The sequence below is a fragment of the Vombatus ursinus genome, unplaced genomic scaffold, assembly GCF_900497805.2.
Source record: "Vombatus ursinus unplaced genomic scaffold, bare-nosed wombat genome assembly UNPS02014841.1, whole genome shotgun sequence".
NCBI classification, from domain to species: Eukaryota; Metazoa; Chordata; class Mammalia; order Diprotodontia; family Vombatidae; genus Vombatus; species Vombatus ursinus.
This window is the reverse complement of record NW_020954619.1, coordinates 35,069,895-35,087,852: the sequence shown is the minus strand read 5'-3', so window position 1 is coordinate 35,087,852 and position 17,958 is coordinate 35,069,895. Positions and strand designations below refer to the sequence as shown.

Genomic DNA, 17,958 nt, shown 5'->3' with positions numbered 1-17,958 from the left:
TTTAATACTTAAAAAATCTTTCCACTGATGATCATGAAAAGCATTTTTTTGAAGAAAGACCAGTTTAATAAGAAAAAGTAAGACAATTTAAAGGCCCCACAATTTCTGTTGTCTTATAACATAATTTTAAGTAAAATGAATGATTTTTGATTAAAACTATCTCATCAATTACATAAAATCCTTCAGATGAAGCATCTATAATGAGATAATGTGAAACCAAGAATTGTAGTGGTTGAAGTTTCAATTTTACAGTCTTTCTGGAAGTGAAAGATTCTTTTTTTTTTCCAGACAAAGAAAGATAATCAATGGCATCAAAGAATTGGAAAAAAAATTAGTGTTGGATGTGACTAAATCTTCCTCTCCTGCACCACACCCATTATCAATCCCTTTTCTCAGTCAGATGCCCTCCACCAATTGGTTACAAGGGAAAAATGAATCCTCCATCCTAACCCTCCTGAGGATTGGCTAAGTGGATCGTATCTTTTCAGGAGAGCTACCTTGACCATGACCAGAAGTCAGCATAGGCACCGTGGGTTTGTGCTTCATGAAAGGCACATCAACCTCGACCATCTCTTTCACCAGTTTGTCAAAAGCATCCCGGGTCTTCCAGTTTTGCCTTTGTACGATCTCCTTGCAGAAAATCTACCTCACTTGGTCAATAATTCTTGAGATATCTTGTGGGTCTCCTTACACCAACCCTCCTCATTCTCATTCTTTCCTTCTCTCACAATAGTTTTCCCAACGTAAAAAAAAATGATTTCTCCACAAATTCACAACACTATGGACTTCACCAGTAGCAATGACAGTCTTCTAACTCATTGTAACATTGACAACGTAGCATCAGCATAGTCCTTAGCATGTCCTTAATCTTGCTTGGCATCCAGCTTTCCCAAACTGAAACTCTCCATTTTTCCAAGGTGAATCTTAGCTATAGAACAGCTAAGCTAATTATAAAATTAGTCCCTCTTCTGGGACTCTCATGATTGAAAAGAATACCATTCACAGCAAACAGGTAGTAGGCCTCACAGAAGTCCACCAAAGTCCTATAAGCATAAAGTTTTTCCACTAGATTTGGTGACTAAGGATAAAAAGAAGGTAATCTCCTTTTATGATATTTCTTGTGATTTTCCATAAATAAAGTTCACTTATTGAGACTTGGTAAAACTTTACACAATTGATAAGGCCACAAGTCTTAATTGTATCAAGAAGCCATAGAGTATCAACACCATCAACATCAGTAGTATATTTAGCAAGGTCAAAAGAAATTTTGACATGGCTCTGGGCTCCTAAGTTGTAGATTTTTATAGGTTTCAGTTCTTTAATTATCTTTACAAGTCAGATACTATCCATGAGATCTCCATAATGCAAGTTCACATTTCCTTCAATGTGAGCCTCAGTGTTCTTATGGAGATGTTCCATCTGCCCTGTGTTGAAGGAACTCAATCAATGTACAATTCCATGGACCTCATAATCTTTTTCCAGAAGAAATTCAGCCAAATATGAACCCTATTGTCTGGTGATGAAAGTCACCTTTCTGGACTTCTCCATCTTGCCACCCTCAGTGCCCCAGTTGCTGGAGCAGTGTTCCTGATCCTGTGCCATATTTCCCAAGTGTGGGAGTGGAGTGCAAGCCTGAAGTCAGACAGGACAGAAGGTGTGTGTCTGTGGGGTTGGGGTGGGGTGTGTGTGTGTGTGTGTGTGTGTGTGTGCAGGTGCTGTCTGGGGGAGGGGATGAAATGCATATTTAAATGTGAAGTCCATCAGTCTATCATTAAAGTGAATAATGCTATTAAATCTAAGAACAGAACATTAAGATAGGGACATCCAAAGTGCAAATCAAAACCTGCTTTGCATGTTTGCATTGCCATTTTCTATATAATGAAGGAGAGAGAGAGACAGACAGACAGACACACACACAGGCACACACACAGAGTTACTTGAGATTTGGGTTGAAACAAAACCCAAATCATACTAAGATATGAATCACAAATTCTCTTCCATTTATTCCCTCCAACTATTTCGGTCTTGTTCCCCTGTTTGTGCTTTATAGGGAATAAATGAATGTGAAGTGAATATAGATGGTTCTATAAAAAGTCATCAATACTTTTGCATTAATTTTCTCACTTCCCAGTCACTTTTCAACTCTTTGAAACCTGACTTCTTGGACATTATCCTTCAGCTGTTGACATGGTTGACTATCCCTTTTTCCTGGATATTCTCAATTCCCTTAACATTGGCACCACTAGTCTCTCCTGGTTCTCTTCTTACCTGCCTGACTGCTCCTTCTCAGTCTCCTTTGTTGGATTATTGTATATTTCTCATACCTTAACTTCAGCCAAAGCTCTTTATGTCTTCACCCTCTCTTGGACATCAAAAGCCATGGGTGAAACATCATCTCTATGAAGGCAACTCTCAAGTCTATTTTTCCAATCCAAATATCTATCCTGAGTTCCATTCCAGGCTACAATAACAAATGTTTGCTAGTTGTATGAATGTATGTCATATATACATACATTGCCATGTATAAAATCGAATTCATTATAAATTCACTTTCTCCATAAATCCCTTCCTCCTTCTCTGAAGTCCCCTATTTCTTGGGAGGACAATGCTACACTTACAATTATCCAAGTTCACAAACTTGGAGTACTATGATATGCTGAACTCTTCTTCTCTACATGATCACAGGGAATATCTAAATTTCTCAACATTCTCCAGAATTGTCCAAAATTATAATTGGCAGAAGACTTACTGATTTTTATTGGCATCTTCCTAACTGAGAACAACTGATACAAATGAAATGACAGATCTAGACACCAAAAAATAAAGAAAGAAGCACAAACCCATTGATTGTACCGGCCGCGCCGACCTTATGCCGGCAGCGCCGTACTCTCCTCCTATAAGGAGTAGGCTGCCAGAGTCATACTCACTCATCAGTCTTCGGTCCTCAACTGGATAAACACACAGAGACGAGCCATCGGGAGGTGCCAACACCAGAGCTTTATTCAGAGGCCATTACAGCAAGCCATCACAGCAAGGTCAAGCAGGAAGGCCAGAGCAACAGAGCAGGAGCCAAGAGAGCGCGTGATCTGACCACGCTCTTTCCTAAGTACCTACTTAGCCCCTCCTCCCCAGCCCACTTACTAGCCAATGATTGTAGGGTCAGATACCGGAAGGGGCTGTCTGAGTTTAGCACACCAAGGGAGAGGGAGTGATGTAGGAGGCTAGGACCAGATACAGGAAGGAGGCGTCTGGGATTAGTGCGTAGACAGAGTACGTGACCTAGGAAGTCAGGAAGGACACAGGAAGCAGGTGTCTGGGGTCAGTGCTACACAAAGGGACCCAGGAAGTCAGGAAGGTCACAGGAAGGAGGCGTCTGGGGTTGACGTTGCATATAGGGAGGGGACTAAGCAAAGGGAACTCGTCCTCTGCCGTCCCACTCCCACATGGCACCGCCCCTTGCCTCAGGAGCACAAGCTCCGGCTACTTCCTTGCACCCAGCTTATCTCACATAGCACTGCCCACTGCCTCAGGGCTTCTCCGTACCCAGCCCATCCCAGTCCACCACGACTCCGCCTACCACAGCCCCTGCCTCGACTTCCAAAATACCCAGATTCTACCCCTAATCTTGCCACAGCGCCCACCTGGTAGTTGCCAACATAGACAGTCCCTCACAATTGATTATAGATCATATCATTTTGGTGACTATGAAGTACAGTAAAGCAATGCGATCCCCTACATAAAGTAGGAGTGAAAATAAGTTTATTAAAATGATAGAAATATAAGTGTATAAAGAGGGCATCTAATACTGCTAACAACAGGGAGAGGCACTGATCAAATCTCTGAAGAGCAAGCTGGTAGTACAGAGTTGCTAGGGTCATGAGTTTAATGTGGCTAAAAGCCACACAGAGTTAGACAAGAGTGGGTGTTTTTTGTGTGTGAAATTGAATTGGATTTCTGGGAATTAGCTCTGCAAATTGATCTTATACAATAGGTATTAGCCAATGTTCCAGCATCTGGGTGTTGTACAACATGAAAAACAAATAATAGAACTGACCTGGCAATTGAAAGTGATAAAAAAAAAATCTCACTGAAAAATAAAGCAACACAATAAATTGTGCAGAAACTTCAGAGAAAAAAATAAAGAAATAAGAAACTGCATAATGATTCAAAAGAGAAGTAGAACCTTTAAAAGCAAAATTTATTATGAAAATTAGACCATCAGTCAGAGTTCTCTTAAATGAAACCAATAAGACAAACAAGAGAGTAGACAACTTAGTAGGAATGACAAAGAATCTATCCACTATATTAGAAACCCTGTAAATGACAAGGTTGGGACTGAAAAATATAGAAGTGAAAGAAAATTTGACAGCATAGAGGTAAAAAAAACAAGTTTTTCAAAGACTTGTCTATTCTATAGAAGTCTCAGATTAGCTGACCTAGAAGACAGGATGTGTAGACACAATTTAAAGATTGTAGGTCAGTTAGAAAAATATAATGTCTGAATAATTTACCAAAAAAAAACCCCTCGAATATTTACATTTTAGTATTGAAAAATAAACCATATTTCCATAAATATTAAGAAGAGAAAGCTAAATTATGATTAATAGAATTGACAGATACTTGGTGAAGAGAAAATCCAAGACTAAAATTCCAAGGGTTATGGTGATTAAATTAATCATTTCAATGCCAAACAACAAATATCGGTAACAGTAAGTAGAAAGGCCTTTAGCTATGAAGGGAAATCAAATTATTTAGCATAGGATTATTTGTTATTTATGAGAAATCAAGGAAAAGTTGGAATCAAATATTATAAAATCAATGGATATTATATCAATTCCAAAAAAATACATCTCTTTAATCTAAGTTTAATCATCAGTAGGAAAGATGGGATATATATACAAAAGAAAAGATATTTAGATATAACTGAATATGAATCATAAATGAGTAGAGTATTCCATTTTCAAATTACCTAAAGAAGAGAAACTTATATAAGGGGGTCACAGCCAAGATGGTGTAGGGAAAGCAGTGACTTGCTTCAGCTCTCCCCAAACTCCTCCAAATACCTGTAAAAAATGACTCTAAACAAATTCTAGAGCAGCAGAACCCACAAAAAAGACAGAATGAAACAAATTTCCAGCCTAAGACAACCTGGATGGTTGATTGGAAAGGTCTATTGAGCCAGGGGAGAGGAACACAGTTCAGCATGGGCGCGCAGGCAAAGACCAGGCCTCAGAGAACATTGAGCAGGCCTCAGAGGGCTGAATCATGGGAAGCTGTGGTGGTTTCCAGACTTCTCAACCCATAAACACCAAAGACAACTTAGAAGGTCAGTGGGAAAGGTCTTTGACTGTGGTGATAGAGAAACTCAGTCCCAGCCCCAGTCCTAGCGCAGCTCCAGGGTGGTGGCTGCTTCCAGAGCTCCAAGCCCACAGACTTAGAGGGAATTGAGTGACTGATCAAAGGGTGTTGCAGGGATCTCTTTACTGGTGCTGAGGCAGGATTCTCTTGCTTTGCCTGTGTTTGGATGTAGGTCACAGTTTTGGGTGGTGGTCCTGGGGTGAGGAGGCGCGCTGGTGTGGTGGACCTTATGGTGGTAGTGGAAATGGAATCCTTCTCACAGTTCCAAGGCAGAAAAGAGTGATTGTGGTCACTCATAGACCAGAGCACAGACTAGCAAAGGAATAAATACCTTGCCTTGATTGTACCACCTTGGAATAACTGAAAGTTTGTAGGTCCCTAGAAGTATCTCTGAAAACAGCTACACTAAACCCCCAAAGCTTCAGATAGTACATTCTCCACACTGGAAGCAGACTGCTACCTTAACAAAGAGCTTAAAACTCAAGTAATTGACTGGGAACATGAGTAAACTGTGCAAAAAATGTCAGACCATAGAATCTTTCTTTGGTGACAAAGAAGATCAAAACATACAACCAGAAGAAGACAACAAAATCAAAGCTTCTACATCCAAAGCCTACATGAAAAATAGGAATCACTCCCAGGAAATGGAAGAACTCAAAAATGATTTTGAGAACAAGTAAGAAAAGTAGAGGAAAAACTGGGAAGAGAAATGAGAGATGCAAGAAAATCATGAAAAACAAGTCAATGGCTTGCTAAAGGAGAACCAAAAAAAATACTGAAGAAAATAACACCTTAAAAGTAGCCTAACCCAAATGGCAAAAGAGATCCAAAAAGCCAATGAGGAGAAGAATGCCTTAAAAAAGCAGAATTGGCCAGATGGAAAAGGAAGTCCAAAAGCTCACTGAAAAAAAATACTTCCTTAAAAATTAGAATGAAACAAACAGAACTAGTGATTTTATGAGAAATCAAGACATTGTAAAACAAAACCAAAAGAATGAAAAAAGTAGAAGACAATGTGAAATATCTCATTGGAAAAATAACTGACCTGGAAAATAGATACAGGAGAGACCATTTAAAAAATATTGGACTATCTGAAAGCCATGATCAAAAAAAGAGCCTAGACATCATCTTTCAAGAAATTATCAAGGAAATCTGCCCTATATTCCAGAATAAGAGGTAAAATAAAAATTGAAAGAATCTACCTATCACCTCCTGAAAGAGATCCCTAAAGGACAATTCCTAGGACTACTGTAGCCAAATTCCAGAGTTTCCAGGTCAAGGGGAAAATATTGTAAGCAGTCAGAAAGAAACAATTCCAGTATTGTGGAAACACAATCAGGATAACACAAAATTTAGCAGCTTCTACATTAAGGTTTCGGAGGACTTGGAATACGATATTCTGGAAGGCAAAGGAGATAGGATTACAGTCAAGAATTACCTACCCAGGAAAACTGAGAATAATCCTTCAGGGGAAAAAATGGATATTAAGTGAAATAGATGACTTTCAAGCATTCTTGATGAAAAGACCAGAGCTGAATAGAAAATCTGACTTTCAAATACAAGATTCAAAAGAAGCATGAAGTGGTAAACAAGAAAGAAAAATCATAAGGGGCTAATTATGGCTGAACTGTTTACATTCCTGCATGGAAAGATGATATTCATAACTCATGAATCCTTTTTCAGTATTAGGGTAGTTGGAGGGAAAAAAATATGGATAGATAGATAGATAGATAGATAGATAGATAGATAGATAGATAGATGACACAGGGTGAGTTGAAGATGAATGGATGATATCTAGAGAATAAAATTAAGGGGTGAGAGAGGATTATACTGTGAGAAGGAGAAAGGGAGAGGTAGAATGGGATTAATTATCTCACATAAAATAGACAAGAAAAGGCTTTTACAGTGGAGAGGAAGTGGGGGAAGGTGAGAGGAAATGAGTGAATCTTATTCTTATTGGATTTGGCTTAAGGTAGGAATACCTACACACTCAATTGGGTATGGAAATCTATTTTACCCTACAAGAAAATAGGGGTGAAGGGGATAAAAGAGTGGGTGGATGATAAAAGGGAATGCAGATTAGGGAAGGGGGTAATCAGAGGCAAACACTTCTGAGGAGGGATAGGGTCAAAAAAGACAATAGATAAACAGAGGGAGGGGAGCAGATAGGATGGAGGAAAATATAGTTAGTTTTCTACAACATGACTACTATGGAAGTGTTCTGCATGACTACACATGTATAACCTGTATTGAGTTGCTTGCCTTCTCAGTGAGAGTGGGTGAGGAGGGAGGAAGGGAGAAACTTTGGAACCCAAAGTTTTAAAAACAAATGTTAAAAATTGTTTTCATATGCAACTGGAAATAAGATATACAGGCAATGAGGTATAGAAATCCATCCTGCTCTACAGCAAAATAGAAGAGTAAGGGGATAAGAGAAAAGGGGGAGATAGAATGGAGGGCAGATTAGGGGAAGTGGTATTCAGCATTCACTCCTTCTTGGGGTCAAGAGAGGGATGAGATGGGGAGAAAATTCAGAGCTCAAAATCTTATGGAAGTGAATGTTAAAAACTAAAATTTGATAAATAAATAAATGAAAAATTAAAAAAAAACTTGAAAAAAGAGAAACATAAGAATGTTAGTTATGTGTATTTGGCAAAAATAGTTTAAGGAATGATATTATGTTTCTCATGTTTATAGGGTAAGCTGAGGCTATTGTTTAAATAAAAAAAATGAGTGATAGAGACTAAAGAGAAATCATTGCTAGTAAAAATGATTCAAAGATTTAAGGAGGACTAAAAGAAATAGAAAATGGAAAGGAAGCACAGTATTAAGCTATGGACCAAAACCCATGTTGCTCTATATATGAATTGACATATTTGTTATTATTATTATTGTGAGCAATTACACAAAGAAAGTGATTAACTTAAAAGAGGAGAGGCAAGAAAAAGAGTAGAGTCAGACACTCTCCTACTTGACCTGATTGGGAATAAAGAAAGAATATTCAATTTCTTCCATATCTTAAAAAGCATGAGAGTTTATGGAAGTATAGGGCAAGAATAGTAGAGAGATGCACAAAAGTGGAGCAGGGAGAATAGGAGGCTAATCTCTGCAGAGAATAAGACATCAAAGCATCTTCTCATGAGTAGGAGGGACAAAGTTTCCATAATGATTTCAGTGGGAGAAATGGTAAATTTGAAAGGCTAGCTTCTATACAAAAATCACTCTTCAGAACTTCATCAAATAACTGTCTTATAATTCTTATATTCAAAATATTTAGCTAACAAATAACTACATACATTCAGATATGTGTGTGTATATATGTATATATACACACACATATACAGCTCTCTCTCTCTCTCTCTCTATATATATATATATCCAAGTAATTCCCAATGCATAATTGATTATAAAATATGAACATTTCTTAAAAGAATTAAGAATTAACAATTATTATATGAAAGCTTGTTGCAATAGCTATTATAAATATAGCACTTAGATCTTACCTAATACTCATAAAATTGAGGAAGATGACAAAAAAATAGAAATAGTAAATATTGGAAGGTATGTAGGAAGATGGGCAAAATGACATATTCTTGTGAAAATGTGGATTGGTCCAACCACTATGGGAAATACTTTGAAGTGTTGCAAGCAAACTGACTAAACAGTTTTAGACTTTTAAAACTCAGACACATCATTACTTGACACATATCACAAGGTGATCAGAGACAAGTGTACAGAGCAGTACTTTTTTGAGTTATGAAAAACCTGGAAATAAATTATGTACCAACATGGATAAATGCACTGTAGTGTATATATGTACTTCAAAAAAAAAGCAAATGAAAAGTATATGAAAACAAACAAGAACTTTTGGTAATCATAGTGACCAATCATGGCCCCATTAAACAGAGAATAAAATATGCATTCCTCCTTTTGGTATAGAGGTGAGGGATTTAGATTTTAGAATGTTACATATATTGTCAGAAATGGTAACAGTTAATTTTGCTAAATGGTTTCTTTTCTTTGTTATAAGATGAGGTTCTCATCGGGTTGAAGAGGAGGATATTTATTCAGAAATGACTGTGATATAAGAACAAAAAGATATCAATAAAATATTTTACATGATAATAGCTAACATTTATATTGCACTTTTATGCCAGGGTTTGTATTAGGTGCTTCACAATTATTGTCTCATTTAATCTTCAAAACAGCCCTGGGAAGTAGATGCTATCATTATCCCCATTTTACAGATAGGGAAACTGAGGCAAACAGGATAATTGACTTGCCCAGGGTCACACAGTCATTAAGTGTCAGAGGCTGGATTTGAACTCAGATCTTCCTAATTCTAGGCCTAGAACACTATCCACTGTGCCGCCTAGCTGCCCTGTTAAAACAAAAAAGATCATTTGCCTGTGATAAACCTTCACAAAACAATATAGATTCATTTGCTTGTTTGAAGAAAAATGAATTACATTGTTAAATGAAAATGTATAAAATGTCAATAAAATTTCATTTTAATTTTTTGATTCAAGCATTGCTTTAAATAAAAAGAATAGTTATTTAATTTCATATATTTTTTTATCTTAATCTTAGGATACTTTTTCAATAAAAAACAATTTTGGAAAAACAAAAAAACAAACCTTGAGATTGATGTCACAGGACTAAACTTATTGGTCTTACCCTGACCTCAAAGTCATTTCAAAGTATACAGACCCCAGTAAGCACCCCATAAGGCAAAAGGACATTTTCTCTGTCTTCATACACTGACATTAAAGGTGTCTGTTAGGATGAAAAAATGATCTTCTCCAAACAGGTCAGAGATCATTTTAACCAGTTGAGTCCCCATTAACATTCAAAGAATTCACCTTGTGAAACATGATTCCCCAAGAGTGAACTACAAAGAAAAAAAAAATAAAGTCCTACATGCTTTATATCACTGCAGAAGAAGGAAAAAAAATACACACAAGTTACTATTAATGGTCCTGTGTTTGTCTAGGCCTGAACTTTCTGATTTGCCTCTAGCTTGCTGGACTTGCCTAGTGTTTTATCCTCATTACTTGTCTGATCTAGCCTTCTTTCATGACCAGTTATCCATCTATTCATTTGAACCTTGCTGACCATCAGATTTTATTTCCTACCTGTTACCCACTTACTTTATGGAATCTTCTGACCCTAAGCTAACTGATGTGGAATATCACCTGTTCTTATGTCTGATTACCTAAGTCTGTTTTTCAGCTTCCGAAGCTCTGATTTCCCCCCATGTGATCTTGAGCACAGAAAAGATCGAGAGTTTTACATATTATCAAGCAACCAAATTTGCTTTTGGGGCCTTACCATTATTAATTTTTTAAAACCGTATCTCTATAACATGTTGAGGTTTATAAAGCCCTTTCTTCAAACCACTGTGTGAAACTGTATATTATTATCACCATTTTACAAATAAGAAAATTTAGTGACTTGTTAATATTTAATATGAAACAGTATCAGAGAAAGTAATCAAAACTAAATTTTACAACTCAAAGTTCAACACTCTACTTCACAATGCATTTCTGAACTGATACTTTTCAGTAAGTTTATTTACTAGGAGCAAGAGGAGGGAACAAGGGCATAGAAGACCTCTCCTTGCCCGAAATTATCTTACAGTCTGCAGGGAAGTTTCTGTATATGTATCTGAATATGTGTGTTTACAAAATACTTGTTGACCAATATGGATCAATGTTAACATGAGTCTTAGGGATTCATGTTTATGATATTTAATATTTGGTTTAGCATGAACCATATTATAAGAGTACATTCAGCTGGCCTAACAGGGTTCCTTTTTTAAAATTTAGGAATAATGATTTTTACAACTGATTTGGTAAATTAAATTTCTCACCCTAATAGAGAGTAAGAGAATTGTTTATGTTTTTATTTATGTTGAAAATTGAACTTTCAATATTAAAATTGACCCTAAAGGACAGTGGCAAACTCCAACTTTTTTTATTAGTCTTATGGTAAGTTTATATATTAGTCAAGACAAGAAAAAAAGTTTAATTCAATGGAAAAGTATTAGCAAACAACAATATAATTATGCTTCATTTGATGTCTGTATGGATCTGAGATTACATTAATGTGGTACTTTCTCCAACAGGGCAGATAGCACTTAAAAAACAAACAAAGCAGTAAATGTATAGATAAGAAAATATTTCTGTGAAGAGAATGGAATTACAGTGCTTCTCATAGGATGGGGATGGCTGGTTTGAAATCAGGCTACAGAGGCCCCAACTATAAACAAAGGGAAGAGAAAAAAAAAAGACAACAACAAAAAATCTGAGGTTGTTTCTGAGTTCTACCTGAGAAGGACCAGAAAGGAGACTTAGATATGTAGAGATCAAATGTGTCCTGATTCAGTCAGGCAATAAATATTTCGTTTAAAACACAGTTATGTGCCAGACACTATGCAAAGTCTTAGGGATACAGAGAAAAGCAAAAGACAGTCCCTTCCCTTAAGGTGCTCACAGTCTAACAGGGAAGACAATGAGTATGCAACTATGTACAAACAAGATAGCTGTTGCTGCTGCTGCTACTGCCATTGTTGTTATTTTCTGCCCTTATTCTGTAAGAGAAGAATGACATCAGGAAAGTGATGCCGTGGCATGAAAGTGAATTGGATTTAAGTGAAGGAGGGCTGTGCAAAATCATCAGCTTCATCTTCTCCTACAGAGCTATCTGGGTCTAGTGGTGAAATATAGATCAGGATGATGAAGATGACCCTGGATGCAATGGAAGATGTTGACCTTTTTAGGCTAAGGTCTTTAACAGATCTCAGTTTGCCTGAGGCAATGCCCATTCAGTGATTAAGGCTATGTAGGAAATGAAGCAGAGAATGGCCTCTTTACCTAGTAAAAAAAAAAAATAATAATAATAATCAATCTAGGAGGGGAAAACCCTCAGAATTTCTGGCCAAAACAGAAACAAGTGCTATTTGAATTTACTCTGAGCCAATCACGGCCCAAATAATGACAAGCATGGTTTGGCCTGGGACCTGTTGTCGACCAATCAATGAAAACCAAAGTGATTTGGGTTTAAGGTGTGGTCCTTAAGAAAAAAAAAAGTTTCAGTGATTAAAATTTACGTTCCCTTTGGGCAGAACACTAACGAGTAATGGTGTGATATGCTTTATGGACAGAGGAAAGGGAAAGGAAAGAAGGCAGGCAGGAAGGAAGGAAGAAAGGAAGGAAGGAAGGAAACACTTCCTATAGAAGGTAGGATTTCAGCTAGTACTTGAAAGAAACCAGGGAAGCCAGGAGGCAGAGATAAACAGAAAGAACATTCCAGGCATGAAGTACAGTGAAAATTCTTGGAATCTAGAGATAGACTTTCTTGTTGAGGAACACAAAAAAGCAAACAAACTAACAATAGAAATAGTAACTCAAATACATGGTGGGGGATATCAGGTATAAGGTAGAGGGAATGGCCATGTTATGAAGGCATTAAATGATTTTTATATTTGATCCTGGAGGTGATTAAGAGCTACTGGAGTTGATTGAGCAGGAGGCAAAATGTTCAGATCTTTATATGGTAATTTACTGCTTACCCCACCATCTTGGGCCCCAGAAGTACCACATGATATTTTTCATGTGACTCCTCACATACAAGTCATCAGTATAAACATACCATTGTCTACTTGTGCCCATGACACATTTTATTTCCATTGCCAAATTATGGTGTTCTATGATTCACAGAGTAGCATAACTTGTAGAATAACTGACAGACAATCAGTGTTTAAAAAAATGAGATTTTTCAGGGCATCTAGTTGGCACAGTGGAGAGAATACCGGCCCTGTAGTCAGGAGGACCTGAGTTCAAATCTGGACTCAGACACATAACACTTACTGACTGCATGACCTTGGGCAAGTCACTTAACCCCATTGCCCAACCGTAAATAAATAATGAGATTTTTGACATCAGGGACTCATTGATGGCCTACTCTGCTATTATAATAATGTCTTACATGTATAGAGTATTTTATATCTACTCGTTCATTTGAAACACATAACAAACAGGTGATAGCATAGATAAAACTAGCAGAGATAAAAATTTGGTCTACAAGGCAATATGATTTACCAAGGTCACATAGCTTGCTGGTGGGTATACTAGCCACTACTCAGCTCATCTTTGGAGTCACATTTTAGTGTTCTTCCTACTCCCTCCATTGCATCATTCCCAGAGAATATATTTGCATTTTAAAATGACTCTTCAGTGCCTTAAGTCACAGCAATGATTATTGAGGGGAGATTGTAAACACTGTGAAGACTGGTGGGGAAAGCATTTTTGCTGGTCATGGAATGCTGATAACTATATGAAACACTTCAGATCATGATTTGGTAATTTATTGATCAATCCAAATCTTCTCACCCAGTCCTACTTGGGACAAAAAAACATGTTTGCAAGGTAGCTAAGCAAGATTGTTGTTGTGGCCTCCTGGTTAAGACCAAAGTATAACAAAGCAGTCTCTGAGGAGATCAGAGCTGACTGGACCATTGCTAGATCAAACTCACAGCTGGAGCTTCATTAGAAATATGCTCTAACCACGCAAGCAAAGTGAAAAATAAAATCTATTAATTTTATCAGTAGAATTGCAGGATGTAAAAACTTGAAATGGCCTTAGAAATCACCTAGTCCAGCTCCCTTATTTTATTGCTGAAGACAGAGGTTAAATGATTGATCAAGATCAAAGACCTACCTAGTGGAACACAAACCTCCTGATTAACAGTCAATGAACCTACATGAATGATTATTCTCCCTCCTCTCCACCCAAAAAAATCACTAAAGCTTCTCTTCTTTTTTTTTTTTTGTAGAAATAGATAGTAAGTCTTTGAAGGTTGTGAAAAACCCAACTGAAAAGAGAAAATCTATTCAGAGATTAAAAAAAAATCCTTGGTCTTTTTGAAGTTTTATTTCTTGCCTAGTGACATAACTGGGATTCAACTCAATAAAATACAAGCATAAGACATAACATTATGTGTTCCTAAAACAGTGTTCCTTACAAGTAGCAGTGTAGCAAACTAGATAGCACACTTGACCTGAGGTTCAAACCCTCCCTCTGAAACATAGTAACTGTGTGATGCTGTGTAAGTTCCTTCTCTTAGTTTTCTCCTGTATAAAATGAGAAAAAATAATGCCTAAGATTCCTACCTCACAGGGTATGCAGCTCCAGCAGAATAAAACATATAAAGTAATATGCAAACATTAAAATCTCATATCAGTGTCAATTGTAAAGATCCTTACAGAACTGCTCATAAATGTTGAAGACACAAACTGGTGAAGTTTCTTCAGCCAATCAACAAGGATTTCTAATTGCCTAATATGCTGCAAGCACTATATTAGGCATGTGAGATAGAAGGACAAAAGAATTACTGCCCTCAAGTAAATTACAGTTTAATAGGAGAGACATCACATACACATGGAAGCATGTAAGAAACACATCCCAAATAGATATGTTAACCTTGGAAGGGAAAGCATTAGTATCCGAGGGACCTTAAAAGGTCTCATGAAATAAGTGATGCTTAAACTGAATGTTGTGGTATGCCAGAGATTCCAAGAAGTGGAGGGAGGAGGGAGAGTTTCTCAGGCAAGGGGGTTAGCCAGTGCAAAAACACAGAGATGGTACATGTAGTGTCCTGTGTGACAAGAAAGTCAGCATTTCTAGACCAGGTTGTACATGAAGGGGAGCCATATATAAGAAGGCTAGAAACAGAGGAGTTTATATTTGATTCTATAGGTAATAGGGAGCCACTGGAGTTTATTGAGTATGGGAGTGACATAGACCTATACTTTAAGATAATCTCTTTGGTAGCTATGTGGAGGACAGATTGGAATGGGGAAAGACTGGACGTGAGACCATTTAGGAAACTATTATAATAGTACAGATAAGGAGAAATAAGAGAATGAACTGGGGAGATGGTGTTGTGAGTGGAAAGAGGAAGACAAAAGAGATGTTTTGAAGGTAAAAAAGGAAGAAAAAATGTGGCAATGGATTTGTTAATATATAAGGCAATCAAGTGTAAGATGTCAAGGATGACAATAGCTATTTATATAGTGCTTTAAGGTTTGCAAATCACTTTACAAAATATTTCATTTTATAGTCTTAACAATCTTTTTTTATTTTTATTTTTTTGTTTGGTGAAGCAATTGGGGTTAAGTGACTTGCCCAGAGTCACACAGCTAGTGAGTGTTATTTGTCTGAGACCAGATTTGAACTCAAGTCCTCCTGACTTCAGAGCCAATGCTCTATCCACCCTAGTCTTAATAATCTTGTTAGGTGCTATTATTATCCTGACTTTAGAGATGAGAAAACTGAGACTGAGAGAGAGTAAGTGGTTGCCCTACTGAGGTAGGATTTGAACTTAGTTTTTCTTGACTCTTAGTGCTCTATTCAGTACCTACATAAAAAATAAGAAAGATAAATTCTGTTGTAGACATGCCAAATTTGAGATGTTTATATGAAAACTAATTTGAAAAGTTTTATAAACAGACTAGAGCTCAAGGCAAAGAAACTAGGGCTGGATACAGATATCAGCATAGAGATGAAAATTAAAACCAAAGGAACTAAGTATTTCACTGAGAAATATTGAAGAAAGAAAATAGATCCCAAGAAAGAAACTCAGGGTAAACCTATAATGAGCATGATGTTGATGAAAACCATTCAAAAGAAACTGAGGACTAGTCAGATGGGTGGAAAAACTGTCATAAAACCCCAAAGAGGAAAGAGTATCCAGGAAAAGATGGTAATTATCACTGTCAAAATGCAAGGAAAAAAAAAAGTCAAGAAGGATGAGGATTGAGAAAAGGCCATTAGATTTGTCAATTAAGAGATCATTCTTGTTTCATCTAGGATAATGCTATCTCTGTATACTGAAACACAAGCCCCAAACCAGCAGAGAGAGAATTCTGATGCAAAGAAACCTCAAGAGCTAGGTCACTTCCAGAGGATGCTTTGACTACAGTGCTCTCCGATCTTTTGAGTGGATCATTTTTTCTTAATGTGCTATTTATTTCAGTTCAAAAAGATAATTCAGATTCTTAAAAGGTAAGAAAAAGTCAAAGAATCACATGAAACACCTCATGGCAGCTGCCAGCAATGGTAGAGAGAGATGAGCACCGTTCAGGGAATCTGCTTTGTTCCTCCTTGCTGGAAGGAGGGCATTCAATGGAAGAAAAGGGGATTAGTTTTTGTCAACCCAATAATCATATCTGACAGACTAGTTTGTCAATGGAAAGTGGAAACAGTAAGCATCTTCAGAGAGAGAAACAATTTTGAAGTGACTCTTGTCAAGAACCTTACTCTCTCCTAACTAAATGGAGGTTAAATCAGGTGTTTTGTTTTTTCCAGATTTAGAATGCTGTTATCTCCCTAAATTATATATTTTAAAGAACTAAGCACTTGTTATGTCCCATAAGACAACAGTAGCCTGGATCAGGGGACCCCAACAGTCCAATCGTAATCACTGAAGTCCCTACCTGGCCTCATTGTTTTCCACAACTTCTTTCTCCTTCCATCCTTGGGACTTTTCAAAGCACTACTTATTTAAAGAAGATCATGGTTGAGGCCAGATCAAATGTTAGCCAGTCTGCCTGCTTCCCTGCCTCTCTATAGCCTAAAAGATGTTTGGTTCAGGGGTGGGGATGCAAAAAAACAAACAGACAAACAAACAAAAAAAAAACAACAGAAACCAAAAACAATGCCATTGAGATTCCCAGGGGTCTCTCTTGTTGGCCTTGACTTGTATGAACTTTCAGATGAGCAAAGTAAAACTTTATCACAATCTGTTAAGGTACATCTCATCTGTCTTGCTTCTTTTTTACTTCAGAATTTCTCTGTATCTTGATCCATCATTCATTCAGTTATTAACACAATATCTTACAGATGGTGGACAAAATACATGGGGATTTAAATGACAAGCAAGAGCCTAATACATGTCTATTTGTAAAACATGTTTGTTTGTTTGTTTTTTCACTCCAACTTAATTCCCCTTCTGAATTTCCCTATTTTTTATATAAAGACTGCCATCAGCTGGGTTCAAATTTGACCTCAGACACTTGACATTTACTAGCTGTGTGACCCTGGGCAAGTCACTTAACCCTGGATGTCTCACCAAGTTCTAATCACCTACTCCAAAAACAAGCAAAAAACAAAACAAACAAACAAAAACTTTGGCATTAATCCACATTTGACCCTTGCCATAGCACTTGCTGGGAGAAAGAGCAGTGATATACTTAGTCAAATTTTGGGGACCCAAATTGTCAGGAAAAGAGAGAGTGGGAGTTGGGAAAAGGATGATCCAGAGGATACATGGTCTGTACCTATATCACAGAATTGTGAGGATTATGTGAGATAATGGACACAAACAATTTTCTAAATAAAATTATGGTCCTATAATAAGATAAGCTACTACTTCAGGGAGAATGATGATACTGAGCACCACCATTCTACCATAATTAAAGGTCAAAATCTTGGACTCTATTTAGACTCTTTCCAATCCCTCACCAATCACAGTCATCAAGTCTGGTATTCTCTCCTCAGTGTCTCACTGTTCCTTTCTTTTCTTTTTTTTTTCTTGTT

At 37.1% G+C, this 17,958-nt stretch overlaps 1 pseudogene; it reads right to left on the bottom strand.

Annotated features, from left to right (window-relative positions):
• Positions 1-465: 465 nt before the first annotated feature.
• Positions 466-1,602, bottom strand: LOC114026599 (annotated as a pseudogene).
• Between the last annotated feature and the right edge of the window lie 16,356 nt (positions 1,603-17,958).